The sequence below is a fragment of the Chlorocebus sabaeus genome, chromosome 25 (genome assembly GCF_047675955.1).
Source record: "Chlorocebus sabaeus isolate Y175 chromosome 25, mChlSab1.0.hap1, whole genome shotgun sequence".
Lineage (NCBI taxonomy): Eukaryota > Metazoa > Chordata > Mammalia > Primates > Cercopithecidae > Chlorocebus > Chlorocebus sabaeus.
This window is the reverse complement of record NC_132928.1, coordinates 3,075,072-3,086,511: the sequence shown is the minus strand read 5'-3', so window position 1 is coordinate 3,086,511 and position 11,440 is coordinate 3,075,072. Positions and strand designations below refer to the sequence as shown.

The window sequence follows — 11,440 nt, the reverse complement described above, 5'->3', positions numbered from 1 at the left end:
CCCTGGGAGGGCCTTGGGACAGGGTTGATTCCCAAGCACGGGTCAGAACACTATCCTGAGCTGACATCAGGTGGACACAAGGACTTGGAGGCAGGTGATTGCAAAGGAGCCTCCTCCTCCACCAGTACCTGAACTCGAGTAAACTTGCACCTCACAAGACGGAGGTTGGGGAGAGAATCAACTTTGGCATCTCACTAACTCTGGCAGGATGGGCAGGAGGGAGATGCACCACCCTGTGCTGGGAACCTGATCTGTTTGGTGGTGACACTGATGGTGTTGATGAGTTGAACTCAGGGAATGAGTTTTGTGGAGCAGGCACTTTACAGGCATAATCTCATGGAGTCCTCACATCAGGTCTCTGAGATGGTCTTGCCACCCCCATTGTACAGATGAGGAACCAGGGCTCAGAGAGGTTGATCAGGTTGATCAGGATTACACAGCTAGAGAGCGGCAGAGCCAGGATTCAAACTGTGTCTGCCTGAAGCCAAACACAATCTCTTCTCGATCCATTTTACTGCCTCCCGAGAAGTGACTCACATTCCTTCAAGATATGAGTGGTTTCAGGATCTCTTGTAGAAAGACCCAAAGCAGCCATTGACATTGCACAAGGCCTGGGATCAGCTGGGGGAAGGGTCTGCTTCTCTAATGACACAGCTCACCCTGGAACCCTGGTGTGTCACAGGCAGCTAAGCACAAGTGCTGTGTCTGCCTGAGGGTGTGGGAAGCGCCCTCAGTTCTCTGGAGCCAGTAACAGGATTTAATTTGCAAGCCTGTCCTGAGCTCTCTTACGTCTGCCAAGTTAATTGGGTCTTGGGCATCTGTGAGCTGTGATGAAGTGTCTACATCGTGCAGGGAAGGCTGGTCCTGCTAGTCCTGTTAATGTGTCCAAAGCCCCAAACTCCAATCCATCTCCAGCTGTTGCCTGGAACCACGTCTGCTCAGGCTGTGAGGGAGATTCAGATAGAGGGAAAAGCTATATAGAGAGGTGACGATATAGATGTAGAAATAGAAATAGATATATGGATGTAGATGTAGGTATAGATACACAGACAGATATAGACATAGGCATGGATATAGATATAGAAATGTGGATGTAGATGTAGTTATAGACATACATGTAGACATAGATACATATATAGATACATAGAGATCACCAGAGACAGCCCAGGCAAAGGTATACTTTGAAAATAGCTACCACTTACTGAGCTCACTTAATCCTCACAGCAACCCTGTGAAGTAGGATTTTGTTTTGTTTGTTTGTTTTTGTAGAGGGGATCTCATTATGTTGCCCAGGTTGGCCTCAAACTCCTGGCCTCAAGTGATCCTCCCACCTTGGTCATGCAAATTGTTGGGACTACAGGTGTGAGCCACCATGCCTAGCCAGATAGGAATTTTTATCCCCTTTTCTATAGATGATGAGCTAGGGCTTCCAGAGGTTGAGTGACTTGCTGAAATCACACAGGGATGGAGATTAGGAAGGGGATCCCGATGGGTCCAGGTGTCATTGCATGAAAGCCTCATTTGCGGCCATAGCCTCCACTGCCCCCAGACCTCCTGCTCTCAGTCCTGCCAGCCTTGCTTAGCCTTCCGGGGCAGCAGAGAGGCAGCCCAGACTCCATCCTCCATGTAGCCTCAGTGAGGGAAGAAATGAGGTCCAAAGGGGGAATGAGCAAAGTAAACCATGGGGAAAAGAGTTCCCAAAGGAGAGCATGTCCTAGCCCAGTTCTGCTTGTCACCCCTGCCCCTGTTTCCCCTTATTCTTTGGTTAAAGAACTGTTTTTCAGTCAGGTGCAGGAACATTCAGGATAATGGCATTTCCCAGCTTTGCTAGCTGTGCTGTAACTGAGTTTTGGGTTGATGGTGTTGCAGTGGTTTGTGCAAATTCTAGGAAGTATCCTTAAAGGGAAGTGTCTTTTTCTGCCCCCTTGTTCTTTTAGCTGCCTGGCATGTGGATGTGATGGCTGGTGCTCAAGCAACCATGGAAGCCACGTGTTGAGGAGGGCAGAGCAGTAAGAGAGGAGGGGCCTGGGTCCCTGGTGATGGTGCGGTGGCATACTGCTCCAGGCTACCAGTTTCCATGAGAGACAAATACAGTCCTACCTTGTTGAAGCCTCTGGGTTTTCTGGCACAGTCAGGCAAACGAATCCTAATATTCAAACTGTTTAATTCCTTTCACTAAAGCTTACATCCCTCATTACAGAGGTCCCACTGTTGTCCTCTAAATTTCAAATTTGTCTGTTTCAGATCTTCTCTACTTTGTAGGTTAAGTGAATGTGTTCAGGGTGGGTAGAGGTGGGTAGGAAGAAGAAAAACGAGTTAATTTTAATTTGGGAAGGCCAATGTGTGCCGTGAGGATGCAGGAGGGGCAGCCAGAAGCAAGGGGTGCTCAAACTCCATCAGCACCTGCCTGATCCCGGGTGCACCTATGGCTGCCTCTCAGTGGCGAATCTGCAGGCGCTCTAAAACCTGCCTTGGCTCTGGGCTGGAAGCCTGTGAGGAAGCCCGCCAACTCAGGACTGAGCTCTGTGCTCCTTGCTGTTGTCCCTTGGCTGGTGGCTGAGCTGTGCCTGGCACAGGGTGTGTGCTTGGTGGTTATCTGTTGAATAAATGAGTGAATGTGAGGCAGCCAAGTAGAAAGGGGTCACTGGAGAACCTCCTACTGGCCTGCACGCCGGAAGGAGTGCACACTGGGATGGAGCCTCGGGAAGTTCCGCCATTTGCAGAAGGAGGAGCCTGGCCTCTCCTGTTGTGAGGTGGAACCTGGGATTCAATCTGTGAGGCGGGAAGCTTACACTAGCGGGGCTTTCGCTATATGCACACAATGTGTGGTGAGCAAATCAGGGTAACTGGGATAGCCATTGCCTCAAAATTTTAACTTTTATTTGTTAGGAACATTTGAATTATTTTCTTCTAGCTATTTTTAAGTAGATAATACATTATAATTAATTATAGTCACCCTCCTGTACTATCAAACACTAGATCTTATTCATTTGATCTAACTGTATTTTTGTTCTCTTTAATCAACTTCTCTTAAACCCCACCTTCCCCCTACCCTTCCCAGCCTCTGGTAACCACCAGTCTACTATCTCCATGAGATCCTCGTTTTTAGCTCCCACATGAGTGAGAACATGCCATACCTGTCTTTCTGTACCTGGCTTATTTTACTTAACATAACGACCTCCGGTTCCATTCATGTTGCTGCCAATGACAGAATTTCACTCTTTTTTATGGCTGAAAAATATGCCATTGTGAATAGGTATCACATTGTCTTTATCCATTCATCTGTTGAAGGACACTTAGGTTGATTCCACGTCCTGGCTGTTGTGTATAGTGCTGGCAAAAAACATGAGGATGCAGTTATCTTTTTGATATATTAATTTCCTTTCTTTTGGATTTATACCCAGCAGTAGGATTGCTGGATCATATGGTAGTTCTATTTTCAGTTTTTTGAGGAACCTCCATACTGTTTTCCACAGTGGCTGTACCAATTTAACATTCCTATCAACAGCGTGTAAGACTTCCCCTTTCTCTGCATCCCTGCCAGCATCTGTTGTTTTTTGTCTTTTTGATAAAAGCCATTTTAACTGCAGTGAGATGATATCTCATTGTGGTTTTGATTTACATTTCTCTGATCACTAGTGATGTTGAGCATTATTTTATATACCTGTGATTCATTTGTATGTTTCACGAAATGTCTATTCAGATCTTTTGCACATTTAAAAATTAGATTATTTGTGGTTTTTTGCTGTTAAGTTGTTTGAGTTCCTTATATTTTCTGGTTACTAATCCCTTGCTGGATGGATAGTTTGCAAATATTTTCTCCCATTCTGTAGTTTGTCTCTTCACTTTGTTGTTTCCTTTGCTGTGCAGAAGCTTTTTAGTTTGATGTCATCTCATTTGTCTATTTTTGCTTTCCTTGCCTGTGCTTTTTGAAGTCTTACCCAAAATATCTTTGCCCAGACCAGTGTCCTAAAGTGTTTCCCCAAAGTTTTCTTCTAGTAGTTTTATAGCTTCAGGTCTTAAATTTACATCTGTAATCGATTTTGATTTGATTTTTGTATATAGTGAGAGACAGGGGTTTAGTTTTATTATTCTGCGTGTGGATATCCAGTTTTCCCAGCACCATTTATTAAATAAACTGTTATTTCCTTAATGCATATTCTTGATGCTTTTGTCAAAAATAAGTTGGCTGTAAATGCATTGATTTATTTCTGTTTTCTGTATTGGTGTCTGTTTTTATGCCAGGATTATACTGTTTTTGTTACTATATCTTTGTAGTATATTTTGAAGTCAGGCAATATGATACTGCCAGCTTTGTTCTTTTTGCTCAGGATTGCTTAGGCTATTAGAGGTATTTGTGTTTCCGTACTTATTTTGGAATTGTATTTTCTATTTCCATGAAGAATAGCATTGGTATTTTGATTGGGATTGCACTAAATCTGTAGGTCACTTTGGGTAGTATTGACATTTAACAATATTAATTCTTCCCCTTCAAGACCATGGAATATCTTTCCCTTTTTTTGTTTCCTTTTCAATTTCTCTCATCAGTGTTTCAAATTTTCCTTGTAAAGATCTTTCACTTCTTTGGTTATATTTATTTCTGTGAGCTGGGTGTGGTGGCTCATACCTGTAATCCCAGCACTCTGGGAGGCCAGGGTGGGCAGATCACTTGAGGCCAGGAATTGGAGACCAGCCTGGCCAATATGACAAAACCCTATCTCTACTAAAAATACAAAAAATTAGCCAGGCATAGTGGTGTGTACCTGTAATCCCAGCTACTTGGAAGGCTGAGGCACTAGAATTGCTTGAACCTGGGAGGCAGAGGCTGCAGTGGGCTGAGATTGCACCACTGCACTCCAGCCTGGGTGATGGAGTGAGACTCTGCCTCAAAAAAATATACATATAGTTCTATGTATTTTATATTTGTTGTAGCTTTTGTAAATGGGGTTGCATCTTGACTTTTTTCCAGACTGTTTGCTGTTGATATATATAAATACTACTGATTTTATTATGTTGACTTGTATCCTGCAACTTTACTGAATTTGTTGATCAGCTCTAAAGGTTTTTTGGTGGAGTCTTCAGGTTTTTCTAAATAAAAGATCATATCACCTGTGAACAAGGATAATTTGACTTCTTCCTCTCTGATATGAATCCCCTTTATTTCTTTCTCTTGCCTAATTGCTCTGGCTGGGACTTCCAGTCCCCAGCTCTTTATTCCCCATTTGCCTCACTTAGGGCCACTGACTGTACTTCCTCTTCTCCCTTGACTTCCTGTGTTGACTCAGCCCTACTCGGCCCTTTGCCAACTACTGAATTCAGGCTGAAAGAATTTAAGTAGACTTGTCCCAATATTCTGTGACTCAGTATCAGGCCATTATTGGTGGCAATCAGTCCTGATTTGGGGCCCCACTTCTCATGGGTGGGCTTTACCTTGTTTCCAAGACTCAAACCCTCCTCCAACAGAGTCCCATTTTGGAGCGCTGGACTCCTGTTTTGTTCCTGGGACCTGAGTCCCACCAGGGTGAGTGGCCTAGGCTGGGAGGCCTCTGCAGTTTGTTCCTTCCTTGTTCTTGGCAGGTCCTCCTCCCTTGGGAATGGAGTCCCGCTGCCCCCGGAAGCTCTCCCTGCCCTGGACTCCCTGGTATCTGGCCCTGTCCTTCTCTTGGGGCCTTTCTAACACCAATAGTTTAATTTAAACCATTCCTTTATTAATGTAGCTGAGTCGTTTCTACATATCAGGAACTTCTGTGGGCACTGGGAATACAGCAGAGTATAAAACAAGGTGGTCCCGGCCCCTGGAGAGCTTATAGACAGCAGTGCAGAAATAAATTAAACATAATGCTGTATGGTGGTCAGTGCCATGAAAATCCTGAGGGCTGCGTTCATGACCACACTTCAGGTAGCCTTGACAGAACCAGTTCTTCCTCCTTTCTTGTTTGTATTTCTCAAGAATAACTGTAGAAAGTGCTGGGAATGCAACATCCTGAGATAAGGAAGAACTGACCAAAACAGCCCAGGATCTGTTCCTGGCCTTCCTAGAATAGGATGCCCTACAAAACTTTAGCCCAGCAAATCAGGTTGCTGGTGGGGTTTAAATCTGCTTTCTGAGGTTCTGTAGCTGTAGTGCATGTGAGGGACGTGTAGACAAGATTCCATCCACCCTGGACAACTTTCCTGAGCCTCTGGGGACGGGTTCACCACAAATCCCAGGTTCCTACTGTCCCTTGCTGCCTGTGAGTGATAAACTTGCTTTATTTAACTTGCTATGTGAGTAGTCTATTTCACTTGACTCATGCAAGTGGTAGAAATTGTGGCCCAAAACGTGGTGGGCTGAAGTGGTAACCAGAGCACAGCAAGCCTGCTTTGCACGGTGAGAGTGTTTTATAGGGGAACCTGGGCAGGTCTGAGGGGATCAGGGAAGGCTTCTCAGAGGAAACGATGTGAAAGTTGAGGTCTGAAAGAAGAGCAGAGGCTAGCTAGGTGGAAGGGGAGGGTGTTCTCAGGAGAGGTAATGGCATGGGCAAGGTTCTGAGGCAGGAAGGTGGGTGGCAGAAAACCTGAGAGTTTGAGCACAATCATTGAGGGGAAGAAGGGTGCATGGAAAGGCTGGAACCTGGGCAGGGCCTTCTGATGGCCCACAGGGCATGCCTGTCCAGGCCTCCCCCTGGTGTGGGCCTGAGCCTTGCCCCTGCACACCCAGGTAGATCCTATCCAGGTCTTGCCACTTCCAGTTGCCCACAGGTAAGGGGCCATGCCTTGCTGGATCCCAAGTTCTCACATCTTATCTCTCCCTCCTCATAGACCCTTTCCTGTTGCCACACAAATCTTGGCCACACTCAACACTGCAGGATCCCGGGCCATTTTTTAGAATCTCTTTTAGGAGGGTCAGCTGCTTGCCCTTAGAACCTCAGGACGAGAGAAAAAAAAACACCAAAAAACAAAAAAGGGCAATTCACTTCAGCTATACTTCAATGATAGGGACAGAAATTCTGGGTTTGATCTTCCCTGAGTTTTGTGGTGGCCCAGAGACTTGGCTGTGATTCAGCCCACTGCCTCTGCTACCTGTGAGGTGCCCACACTGAAGGGTGAGTCACCTGAAGCCCCCTCGTGGGCGCAAGCCTTGTGGGGAGAAAAGCTCAAAGAGAAAACATGAGAGGGACGTCATCACCAGGCCCTGCTGGGAGCTTCAGTACATCCTGCAATTCTGGAACCAGATCGGCTCTGTTACTTCCTTTGATTTAAACTTCTGTTTTCCCTCAACCCACTGGATCCATCTTTGAGTTATTTAATTCCAACCGTAATAAAAAATCCATTGAACCGAACACTAATGCAATATGAGGCTGGGAAGCAAACAGCAGGCCTGGGACGGTGGAGCTGAGCAGAGCGGAGTCTACAGGGCTTTGTCCTTTTTATGGGATCAGCTACATAAAATCTGATCGCATTTTGACTCAGAGTGTGGGGATGGGAGACATATTCTATTTAAAATGGGGACTTTATGGGTGGGAGGAGGGATCTGTGCTGTCCTTGCTGATAGCAAAGATTTGTCCTTTTCCTCAGACACAGCTACTCTCCTTGTAGCTTTTCAGGGTGTGCCGGGTCCTAGGCCTCCACCCACCTGTGTCTTAGGGACTGCTGGCTGTGTACCAGGCACCCTTACACTATTTACATCTTTAAATTGGAATCACAGGCTCTGACCTACTTCCCAAAAGTCAAATTGTTCTTACTATCCTAGCTTCTGCCTTTGAGGCTCACTTCCCTCTCTCTGGCCTTGCTGCATGCCACAGACAGCTTTGACTTCTGACTTTTTGACTTCTGATCCCTTCCATCCACCGTAGAACTCTCCTCTGGACCTTTCTTCCAGCCAGTCTGGTTCACCAGAGTCCTGTTACTCACTGTAGGCACAAGTGGTGTTGCCTGGCCTGGTTACAGGAGTCACTGAAAGAGAAAAGGCTGCCCCATTGAACCCCCTGCTTTGGGGCCCACTGCTTCTGTGCCTGTAGAGCCTGACCTCACAGCCTAGCCCAGATGCAACTTTCCTCTGGGGTCTGGTTAAGGAGGACTGCCTCATCCAGGGTCCCAGGAGCTGCTTTCAGGCCAGAAGTTTCCATGAGAGGGCTGGACCCAAAAGGAATTTCAAAACAATGAAAAACTGGCATGCCTGAGAGTGGGCCAAGCTCCGGGCCATCTTGCGAGCCCCTTGCAGGGCCAAGCGTTAACTCTTGAATGTGGGACTGGGGAAGCTCCTGGATTCCACTGGAGGGTCCTGAGTGGTCAGGTTGATGGGGCCTAGGAGGGGAGATGTCAGGGTAGCAGCTACTTGCTAACTTGTGGGAATATACTTCAACATTTTATCCACAGGTCAGCTGTACAGGTGCACACCAGCCTATGGGCAGTCCTGGTTGGTTCTGCTGAGCGTTTGTCGAGTAGAAAAACAGGTCTCATTTCTAGAGCTGCTTTCTCATTGGAACTGCATCCTCTTGAGGCTTCCCAGGGGCTTGTCAGGTCGCTGACCTCAGATTCCTGTCCTTATTTGTTCTTTCTTTTTTTCTTTCTTTTTTTTTTTTGTGGTTATAAGGAGCGGAGAGTTTAATAGGCAAGAAAGATGGGAGAAGGCAGAAGATAGAAGCTCTCCCATACAGAGACAGAGGGAGGGGGCCTCCAAAGCCAAGAGAGGGAACCCCAAGTGGGACAGAAACCAGCCAGGTGTGTATATATAGAGACTGGAGGAGGTGGTGTCTGATTTGCATAGGGCCCAGGGGATTAGTTTGACCAGGCATGGCATTCATGTAGCCTGCAAAAAAGCTGGACCTCCCACCCTAGCCTTTTAATATGCAAATGCAGGGCACCAAGATGTTCTACACATGTGGGGCTATGTGGGGGCAGCCATGTTGCCAGGAACATGTGGGGCAAGAAGGCGGAGGGAATTGCTATGTTGGGTGGACTCAGTTTCTAATGGACTGCATTTGCATATCAAAGGTTGCCAGCCTGGCTATAAGAGCTGCTGCTTTACAAGAAACTTTTCTGGAAATGCTTTAAAAAATGAAAACTTCCCAAGGACTCCTTTCCCTCTCTATCTGCTTAAAATAATTTCTTAATAACTCCTACCACATTCCTCCCTGTGGCCATATCACACTAACTGCTGTTACAGGGTTTTGGATGATGACTCTTTCTGGCCACTTCCTGCTGAAAAGGGGTGTTGAATGGGGAACAGCAGCTAGGGCTTCTCCTGGGGTGGATCTAAGGGTCCTCAAAGAATGGCATGTCCCTGTGTGGTTCAGTTTGCAGCACCATTTGGAGTTTGATTGCTTCTGTGAGTTGGGTGATCCTCAACTCTTGAAGTCCCCAGATAAACTCAGAGCTTCCAGAGCTGTTAGAAAGTGACATTCTTTACTGACCACAGGTTAGGAACCCTGTGCGGGGATTTGTAGACAAGGTATGAGGCCAGTTCTCCCCAAGGGGCTTTTATTGGCTCTGCATGTCTGGCTTTATTCCTTAAAGGGAAACACACCCTTTCAGTCAAAGCCTTGGTAAAATAGCTAGTTTTTCCAATTGTGTCCTGTTGACAAACAAAAATGATTCTTTTTTTTTAAATTCAAATTTAAATTTTTATTTTTTTGAAACGGAGTTTCACTTTTGTCACTCAGGATGGAGTGCAATGGAGCGATTTCGGCTCACTGCAACCTCTGCCTCCCAGGTTCAAGCAATTTTCCTACCGCAGCCTCCCAAGCAGCTGGGACCACTGATGTTCGCCACCATACCCAGCTAATTTTTTCTGTGTTTTTAGTAGAGACAGGGTTTCACCATGGTGGCCAGATTGGTCTCGAACTCCTGACCTTGGGTGATCCCCTCACCTTGGCCTCCTGAAGTGCTGGGATTATTACAAGCATAAGCCACTGTGCCCGTCCCAAAAAGGCATTTTAAACAAAAATTCTGACATTTAAAAACTGAAAATATGAGCCCAGGAGTTCAAGGCTGCAATGAGCCAATACTGCACATTTGTACTCCTGCCTGGGAGACAGAGTGAGACTTGTCAGTAGGAAAAAAAAAAAAACTGAAAATAGAAAAGAGGGCTTTTACAGTGTTGATGACTCATCTTAGAGTGCATGATTTATAAATACGTAAATACCCATGTATACTTTCACAGTGATAACTACTGGAAAAATGAGAATGTTAAAAAAGCCAATCTAAACAGAGTCCTTCTAATTCTACCTGCCTCTTTATGTTGCTAATACCAGGAGTCTTAAGAGAGCTGCTGTGGTCTATGTCACATTCATCCCAGCCTCCTTTCTAATCCTGTAGCTGATGATAAAAATGTGATAAATCCTCTGGCTTAGCTTTGATGTTTTTTCATTAATTCACTTCTGGTAACAAATTGTGGCAGGTCTTCCACTTTCATCCCACCAGCCATTTCCATCACCTTCTAAAAGGGCTTTATTGTAACTGCAGCCCAGGAAGAGGTGGTTGGCCCAGACCATGGAGAGGGACAGCAGCTGGTCCAGGCAGCCACCACCATTGGGCGGGTCATGGTAGTCGGGCAGGTGGAGCAGGATGAATTCCATGAGGGCTTTCCATTGCTTCTCACTCTCTAAGTAGGAGCGAAACTGTTCCATGAAGTTGGCTGCCTGCCGTACTCCCGAGACCAAGTCCTCCACCGCGGTGGCTGCCTCGCCACCAATCATGGTGCCCACCACGCCAAGGACTGGATAGCCTGCCGCCATCAGAAAAATGGATTTTTATTGCACTGATGCAAACAACTATATTGCCATAAGTTAAGAGTACTCACAAATAGTTTCCAAATTCTAGAGGAACCAGGCAGAGAAAAATAAACATCCTCCAAATTTTGTAAATAGTTTAAAACAATTTTCCTTGACTCTGAAAAACAAAACAAGGATCAGCAATATTCCAAACAAAAGTCAAAAAGTTTGCTTTCACTTTCTGAATGCAGTCCACTTAGTTAATTCTTGTTTTGCTTGATATTTGTGAACATGTTAGTTCTTTATGAGTCCTGTATATTCTTTCTCTATTCCAATGTTACAACCTTCAAAGCTATTAAAAACTTGCATTTGAGAGCACCTGTTAAAGTCCTTAATATAGCTTGATTATAAACTGTCTTTTGAGAAGGAACAAAACAAGACAACAATTATCTGCCAATGGCAAAATTCCCGGCTAGTTACAGTTAAAAACAAGACTGACAAAGAAGTTTATTTCCATGGTTTACAATAACTTTACCCTTAATTATGATTGATAGCACATACTTAGACATTAGCATTTTAGAAATCCCATACAATTTTGGAACATATATTAGTATTATTCACCAAAATATAACTTAAAGAAGATTGGAAATCATTTTGGCAATCTAATGTGACTAAACATGTCAAATAATCCTGTTTACCTCTTTTCTGAATGTTTCAGGGGCCCTCTGAACCATCCAAAATCCAGG

At 45.3% G+C, this 11,440-nt stretch overlaps 1 pseudogene; it reads right to left on the bottom strand.

Moving 5' to 3' along the window:
• Positions 1 to 10,330: 10,330 nt before the first annotated feature.
• LOC103229990 (CDKN2AIP N-terminal-like protein pseudogene) lies at positions 10,331 to 10,679 on the bottom strand (annotated as a pseudogene).
• Between the last annotated feature and the right edge of the window lie 761 nt (positions 10,680 to 11,440).